Genomic DNA, 7,542 nt, shown 5'->3' with positions numbered 1-7,542 from the left:
TAAATTAAAATCAATAAAAAATCATCAAATGGTTTCACTTTCACTGTAGTTTGACCTTGACAAGACCACAAACAAATCTGCTAAAATTTTTCAACTAGTAACTGTAGTGCACTTACACTTTCATAGTTTTCCTGAATTTCAGATCCAACCCAAACCACAAACAAGAAAGCATAAGTGTATAAGATTATTTTCTCTTGCACTATATGTCACTCATAAAACCATCAACAAAGTCTGAATAAATGTAATTTACGACATTTGTAAAAAAAATGTTCTCTTGATGGCTTTTATTCTATCTGAAACAAATATATTTTTCTTCTCCTATTATCAGAAAAATTTGTTATGCACTATTTAAAAGTTCAGCAAATTAGGTGATTTCTCTCTTACCAACACTTGTCCCTTGTTTCTAATTTATGAAGAACGTTCTAAGGTGTCTTTCTCCATTAAGAAAACAGTTATAGAAAGAACTTGGTAAAAGTAGGTTTACAGTTGTAATACAAAAATAATGCAATAATTAATATGTATTAATACAAGAATAAATTCTGTGTTTACTGTACTTATGACTGTAAGCTTACATTTGCTTAATCATGTATAGATTGACTCAATGAATGCTTCCCCCCACCCCATGTTCTATTCAGTAAGGACAACAGATAGACATTCAGTGCCATTAGTAAATGCAGACAAAACATAATATGCTAGCTGGTTGACTGGCTGATAGGCTAGAAGGCTAGCAGGTACATCAGTGGTTTTCCCAACCTGAAACAATGACTTAAGTCAACATGTTTAAATGTTCTTTAAATAGATGGGTTAAAACTTAATTTACTAGGTAGTAAACACATGCAGTGTTAACTGGCAATTTATAAGCATTTAATAATCATATAAATGTATTATACATTTATTTGAACATTGAATTTTTTTTAATTTTTATTTTTTATTAATTTAAATGGGGTGACATTTGTAAATCAGGGTACATATGTTCAGAGAAAATATCTCCAGGTTATTTTGACATTTGACTATGTTGCATACCCATCACCCAAAGTCAAACTGTCTTCTGTCACCTTCTATCTGGTTTTATTTGTGCTCCTCCCCTTCTCCTACCACAACCCTCTCCTTGCTCTCACACCTCCGTAACCACCACACACTTGTTCATGTCTCTGAGTCTATTTTTATGCCCCACCTATGTATGAAATCATATAGTTTTTAGTTTTTTTCTGATTTACTTATTTTTCTCAGTAAAATGTTATCAAGGTCCATCCATGTTGTTTTAAATGACCCAATGTCATCATTTCTTATGGCTGAGTAGTAGTCCATAGTACATATGTACCACATCTTTTTTATCCAGTCATCTACTGAAGGGCTTTTTTGTTGTTTCTATGTCTTGGCCACTGTGAATAATGCTGCAATGAACGTGGGGTTGCATGTGTCTTCACATAGCAATGTTTTTGAGTTTTGGTGGTATATACCCAGGAGAGGGATGGCTAGGTCATATGGTAGCTCTATTTTCAGTTTGATGAAGAACTACCATACTTTCTTCCATAATGGTTTTACTACTTTACATTCCCACCAACAGTGAATGAGGGCTCCTTTTTCTCCACAGCCTCTCCAACATTTGCTATTACCTGTCTTGTTAATAATAGCTAATCTAACAGGTGTGAGGTGGTATTTCATTGCAGTTTTGATTTGCATTTCTCTAATAACTAATGGAGATGAGCATCTTTTCATATATCTGTTGGCCATTTGTATTTCTTCCTGGGAGAAGTGTCTGTTCGTTTCCTCTTCCCATTTTTTTTTTTATTGGATTGTCTGTTTGTTGTTGAGTTTTATGAGTTCTTTGTATATTTTGGATATTAGGCCCTTATCTGTGCTGTTGTTTGAAAATATCATCTCCCATCTAGTTAGCTATCTGTTTGTTTTGTTGTCAGTTTCTCGTGCTGTGCAAAAGCCTCGTAGTCTGATGTAGTCCCATTTATTTATCTTTGCTTTCACTTCTCTTGCCTTTGGGGTCAAATTCATAAAGTGCTCTTTATTTCGAAGATCCACGAGTTTAGTACCTATTTTTTCTTCTATGTAATTTATTTTTTCAGATCTTATATTTAGGTCTTTGATTTTTTTTTTGTATTTTTCTGAAGCTGGAAACGGGGAGAGACAGTCAGAGAGACTCCCGCATGCGTCTGACCGGAATCCACCCAGCATGCCCACCAGGGGCGACGCTCTGCCCACCAGGGGGCGATGCTCTGCCCTTCTGGGGCATTGCTCTGTTGTGACCAGAGCCACTCTAGCGCCTGGGGCAGAGGCCAAGGAGCCATCCCCAGTGCCCGGGCCATCTTTGCTCCAATGGAGCCTCGCTGCGGGAGGGGAAGAGAGAGACAGAGAGGAAGGAGAGGGGGAGGGGTGGAGAAGCAGATGGGTGCTTCTCCTGTGTGCCTGGCCGGGAATCAAACCCGGGACTTCTGCATGCCAGGCCAATGCTCTACCACTGAGCCAACCGGCCAGGGCCTGATATATTTTGAATTAATTTTAGTACAAGGGACAAACTGTAGTTGAGTTTCATTCTTTTGCAAGTGGCTTTCCAGTTTTCCTAGCACCATTTGTAGAAGAGGCTTTCTATTCTCCATTGTGTGTTATTGGCTCCTTTATCAAAAATTATTTGACCATATATATGTCATTTTATTCTGATATTTCTATTCTGTTCCATTGGTCTGATTGTCTATTTTTCTGCCAATACCATGCTATTTTGACTGTCGTGGCTCTATAATATAATTTGAAGTCAGTTGTTGTAATGCACCCAGCTATCTTCTTTTTCCTTAGTATTGCTTTGGGTATTTGGGAGTTTTTATACTTCCATATAAATCTGATGATTTTTTGTTCCATTTCTTTAAAAAATGAAATTGGAATTTTGATGGGTATTGTATTAAATTTATATACTGCTTCGGGTAATATAGTCATTTTACTATTTTTATTCTTTCTATCCAGGAATAAAAAATAATTTTTCATTTCATTATATATTTTCAATTTTCTTTAAAAATGCTTTGTAGTTTTTATTATATAGGTCCTATATACATACATTCTTTGTTATGTATATTTCTAGGTATTTAAATTTTTGTTGCAAAAATGAAGGGGATTATGTTTTTGAGTTCGTTTTCTGATGCTTCATCATTGGCATATAGGAAGGCAATGGACTTTTATGTATAAATTTTGTATCCTGAGACCTTACTGTGTTGGTTTATTGTTTCTAGTAGTCTTTTTGTGAAGCCTTTGGGGTTTTTGATGTATAGGATCATAGCATCTGCAAAAAGTGAAACCTTTACTTCTTTTTTTCCAATATAAATGCCTTTTATTTCTTTTTCTTGTCTGATTGCTCTGGCTAGAACTTCCAGCACTACATTGAATAAGAGTGGAGAGAGAGCACACCCTTGTCTTGTTTCTGATTTTAGGGGAGAAGTCCTCAGTTTTATGCCATTTAATACAATGTTAGCTGATGGTTTATCAAATATGTTCTTTATTATGTTGAGATATTTTTCTTCTATACCAATTTTGTTGACTGTTTTAAACATAAAATAGTGTTGTATTTTTGGCAGGTTTTTGATAGTTGTTTTTATTTCCTCTCTGCTTATGGGTCTGTTTAGGCTTTCTGCTTCATCATTGTTCAGTCTAGGACAATTGTATTGTTCTAGGAATTTATCCATTTCTTCTAGATTGTTAAATTTGATGGCATATAGTTTTTTGTAGCATTCTACAATAATTCTTTGTATATCTATAATATCTGTTGTGATTTCTCTTTCATTTTGGATTTTCTTTGAGTCTTTTCTCTTTTTTCTTTAGTGAGTCTTGCCAAGGGTTTGTCAAATTTTTTGAACTTTTCAAAAAACCAACTCCTTGCTTTATTAATTTTTTCAGTAGTTTTTCTGTTCTCTATTTCATTTATTTCTGCTCTGATTTTTATTATTTCCTTTCTTCAGCTGGTTTTGGGTTGTCTTTGTTCTTTTTTTAGTTCTTTAAGGTGTGAAGTTAATTGGTTTACTTGGACTCTCTCTTGTTTGTTCATATAGGCCTGAAGTTATATAAACTTCCCTCTTATTACTGCTTTTGCTGCATCCCAGAGATTCTGATATGTCGTATTGTCATTCTCATTTGTGTGTATATATCTTTTGATATTTGTGATTATTTCTTTTTTTACCCACTCATTTTTTAAAAGTATGTTGTTTAGTTTCCACATTTTTGTGGGTTTGTTTACCTTTTTTTTTTTTTTTGCAGTTGAATTCTAGTTTCAAGGCTTTATGATCAGAAAATATGCTTGGTACAATTTCAATTTTTCTGAATTTGCTGATGTTATTTTTGTGTCCCAACATATGGTCAATTCTTTAGAATGTTTTATGTACAGTAGAGAAAAGTGTATACTCTGGCACTTTGGCATAAAATGTCTTGGAGATATCTATCCTATCCTATTGTTCTAGTGTTTCGTTTAAGGCCAATATTTTTTTATTGATTTTCTGTTTGGATAAACAGTCTAGAGCAGTCAACAGTGTGTTGAGGTCTCCAAGTATGATTGTATTTTTGTCAGTTTTTGTTTTTAGGTCAGTCAGTAGCTGTCTTATATATTTTGGTTCTCCTTGGTTTGGTACATATATATTAAGAAGTGTTATGTCTTCTTGATTCAATGTTTCTTTTATTATTATAAAATGACCATTTTTGTCTCTGATTACCTTTGCTGTCTTGTTAGAATTGTTAGATATGAATATTGCTACAGCTGCTTTTTTTGGATGTTATTTGCTTGGAGTATTGTTTTCCAGCCATTCACTTTAAATTTTCTTTTTATCTTTGTAGCTTAGATGTGTTTCTTATAGGCAGCATACAGTTGGATTTTTATTTTTTTTTCTTAACGTTGTCAGACTCAAGATTGCACATGCAAACAAACTAATATAAAGGTATGAACTGTCACTCACGCAGCTCCTACACCAAAGACATCAAACTCAAGGGCAGGAAAGGGGCTGCAAAGCGTTTAATTTATGCCTTTTTTGACATCACATTCACTAATTTCCAAAAATGAATGGGCAACACAAAGGCAACTGGATTTTCATTTTTAATACAGTCTGCTACTCTGCGTCTTTTTATTGGTGAGTTCAATACATTTACATTTAGTGTAATTATTGAGACTTGAGGGTTTTCTATTGCCATGTTATATATTGCTTTCTGATAATTTTTATCTTGTTTGATTTTTCCCTTTAGTTTTTCTATCATTTGTTTTTGTTTGGTTGTAATCCATACTTCTTTCCTCGTTTTTTTTTTTTTTTTTTCAAGCCATGTTCTTCTGTGGTGTTTTTTTCAGGGGTGGTTACCATTAAGTAATGGAAAGGGTACCTATCATTTTCATTGTAGTACATTATCTCGTGAGTGCTTCTGCACTCCATCCTCCTTTGCTTCTCTTAATTTTTGTCCTCTCCCCTTTTTTATTTTTGTTCTCACAGATTAAATTTGATTTTACTGTGTTCTTGATGGAGCTTTTACTTGTGGTTTTGTTTTGTTCTTTGTATCTCGTTGCAAAACCCCCCTTAGTATTTCCTGAAGTGGGGGTTTTCTGGTGATAAATTCTCTCATCTCTTCTGTAAATGTGAATGTTTTTATATTTCCTTCATATTTGAAGGATAGTTTTGTTGGTTTATAGTATTTTTGCCTGGAATTTTCTCTTTCAGAACTTTAAATATTGGTGTTCACTCTCTTCTAGCTTGTAGAGTTTCTGCTGTGAAATCTGATGAAAATCTAATGAGTCTTCCTTTGTAATCTTCTTTTCCTGGCTGCCTTGAGAATTTTTTCTTTGTCGTTGGTTTGTGCCAATTTCATTATGATGTGCCTTGAAGTAAGTTTTTTAGAGTTAAGATAACTCAGTAGGACCTAGCCAGTTTGCTCAGTGGTAGAGCATCGGCCTGGAGTGCTGGAGTCCTGAGTTTGATTCCTGGCCAGGGCATACAAGAGAAGCGCCCATCTGCTTCTCCACCCTTCCCCCTCTCCTTCCTCTCTATCTCTCTCTTGCCCTCCCACAGCCAAGGCTCCACTGGAGCAAAGTTTGCCCGGGCATTGAGGATGGCTCTGTGGCCTCTGCCTCAGGCGCTAGAATGGCTCTGATTGTGGCAGAGTGATGCCCCAAGATGGGCAGAGCATTGCCCCCTGGTGGGCGTGCTGCATGGATCCCGGTCAGGCTCATGCGGGAGTCTGACTGCCTCCCCGTTTCTGGCTTCGGAAAAATACAAAAAAAATATATAACTCGGTGTTCTGTTTGCTTCTTGAATTTGAGGCTTTAGTTCTTTCTACATGCTTGAAAAATTTCTCATCTATTATTTGTTTGAATATGTTCTCCATTTCATTTTCTCTCTCTTCTCCTTCAGATATACCCATTATTCTTATGTTTCTCTTTTTGATGGAGTCAGACAATTTCTGTAGGGCTTTCTCACTTTTTAAAATTTGTGAATCTCTCTCCTCTTCTCTCTGTAGTGCCTCTAGTTGCCTGTCTTCTGTGTCACTAATTCTCTCCTCTATCTGGCCTGTTCTATTAACTAAGCTTGTTCTCTCATTTTTCAGTTCATGAATTGACTTTTTTATCTGTTTTATTTGTTTTCATAGTTTTAATTTTCTTGATGAATATTCTTTTTATTTGTTGAATTGTTTTTTGAGCTCCCTAAATTTTCTTTCTGTGCTTTCTTGTATATCCCTGAGTATTTTTAGGACTTCCATTTTAAATTCTTTGTCATTTAACTCCAAGGTTTTCAAGCTATTAAAAAAAATTTATATATTTTTTTCTCATCTATCTGAGCTACATCTCTATGTTTTATCCATTATATTTGATTTATTTTTCTTTAATGGCATTTGAGAGTGGTATTGTTAATAACACTAATAAGAGTTGATTAAAAGTAAAAAATGAAGATAAAAAATAAAGAAAATTTTTTTGAGGAAATAGAGTGAAAAACTGAAAATTATATTGTGCTATATGGAACAAAAATGACATAGAATGAAGGGCCTTAGTGGGAGAGAGGTGACAAAGGGGCAAAAAATGAGGTAAGAACCCACAAAATGCTACAAGAAAAAAGTTGAATCAAGAATAAAATAATGTGTTTGTAAATGATGGTTGAATGAGAGATATAGTGAAAGAGAAAAGAAGAAAAAAGAAAAAAAATATATACAGTGAAAGATGCAAATTCTATTGTATTAAGTGGTACAAAAACTACATGGAATGGAGAGCCAGGTTTGGGGGAAATGGTAATGAGATAAACAGCAAAATAAAAAGCACACAAAATGTGCCCATATCTCAACCTATGTGGAGCTAACACCAGCAGCAAACTCCGGCAAAGGTGAGCAAGTGGCCTGCCTGCAGAGTGAGCTTTACTTACTCTTAGTCTCTGGATTGGTGAGTGTGGGAAGTGCATAAGTGGCTTCTCCTGGCCCCTCAGGTGTGGGTGCCCACATTTCTAGATGGAGGGGCTGGGTTGGAGACAGTCAGCAGTGGCCTTCTGCATGAGTTTTGTTTGATGTATGTGTATTTCAGATGCTCCTGGG

The 7,542-nt window shown here is 35.2% G+C and overlaps 1 non-coding gene across 1 annotated transcript; it reads right to left on the bottom strand.

Moving 5' to 3' along the window:
• Nucleotides 1-4,927: 4,927 nt before the first annotated feature.
• On the bottom strand, nucleotides 4,928-5,062 carry LOC136386636 (small nucleolar RNA SNORA13). Its single transcript, XR_010747997.1, has one exon. It is a non-coding gene; the product is annotated as a small nucleolar RNA SNORA13 (small nucleolar RNA).
• Nucleotides 5,063-7,542: the final 2,480 nt, after the last annotated feature.

This window comes from Saccopteryx leptura, chromosome X (genome assembly GCF_036850995.1).
Source record: "Saccopteryx leptura isolate mSacLep1 chromosome X, mSacLep1_pri_phased_curated, whole genome shotgun sequence".
Classification (NCBI taxonomy): domain Eukaryota; kingdom Metazoa; phylum Chordata; class Mammalia; order Chiroptera; family Emballonuridae; genus Saccopteryx; species Saccopteryx leptura.
This window is presented reverse-complemented; position numbering and strand designations above follow the sequence as displayed.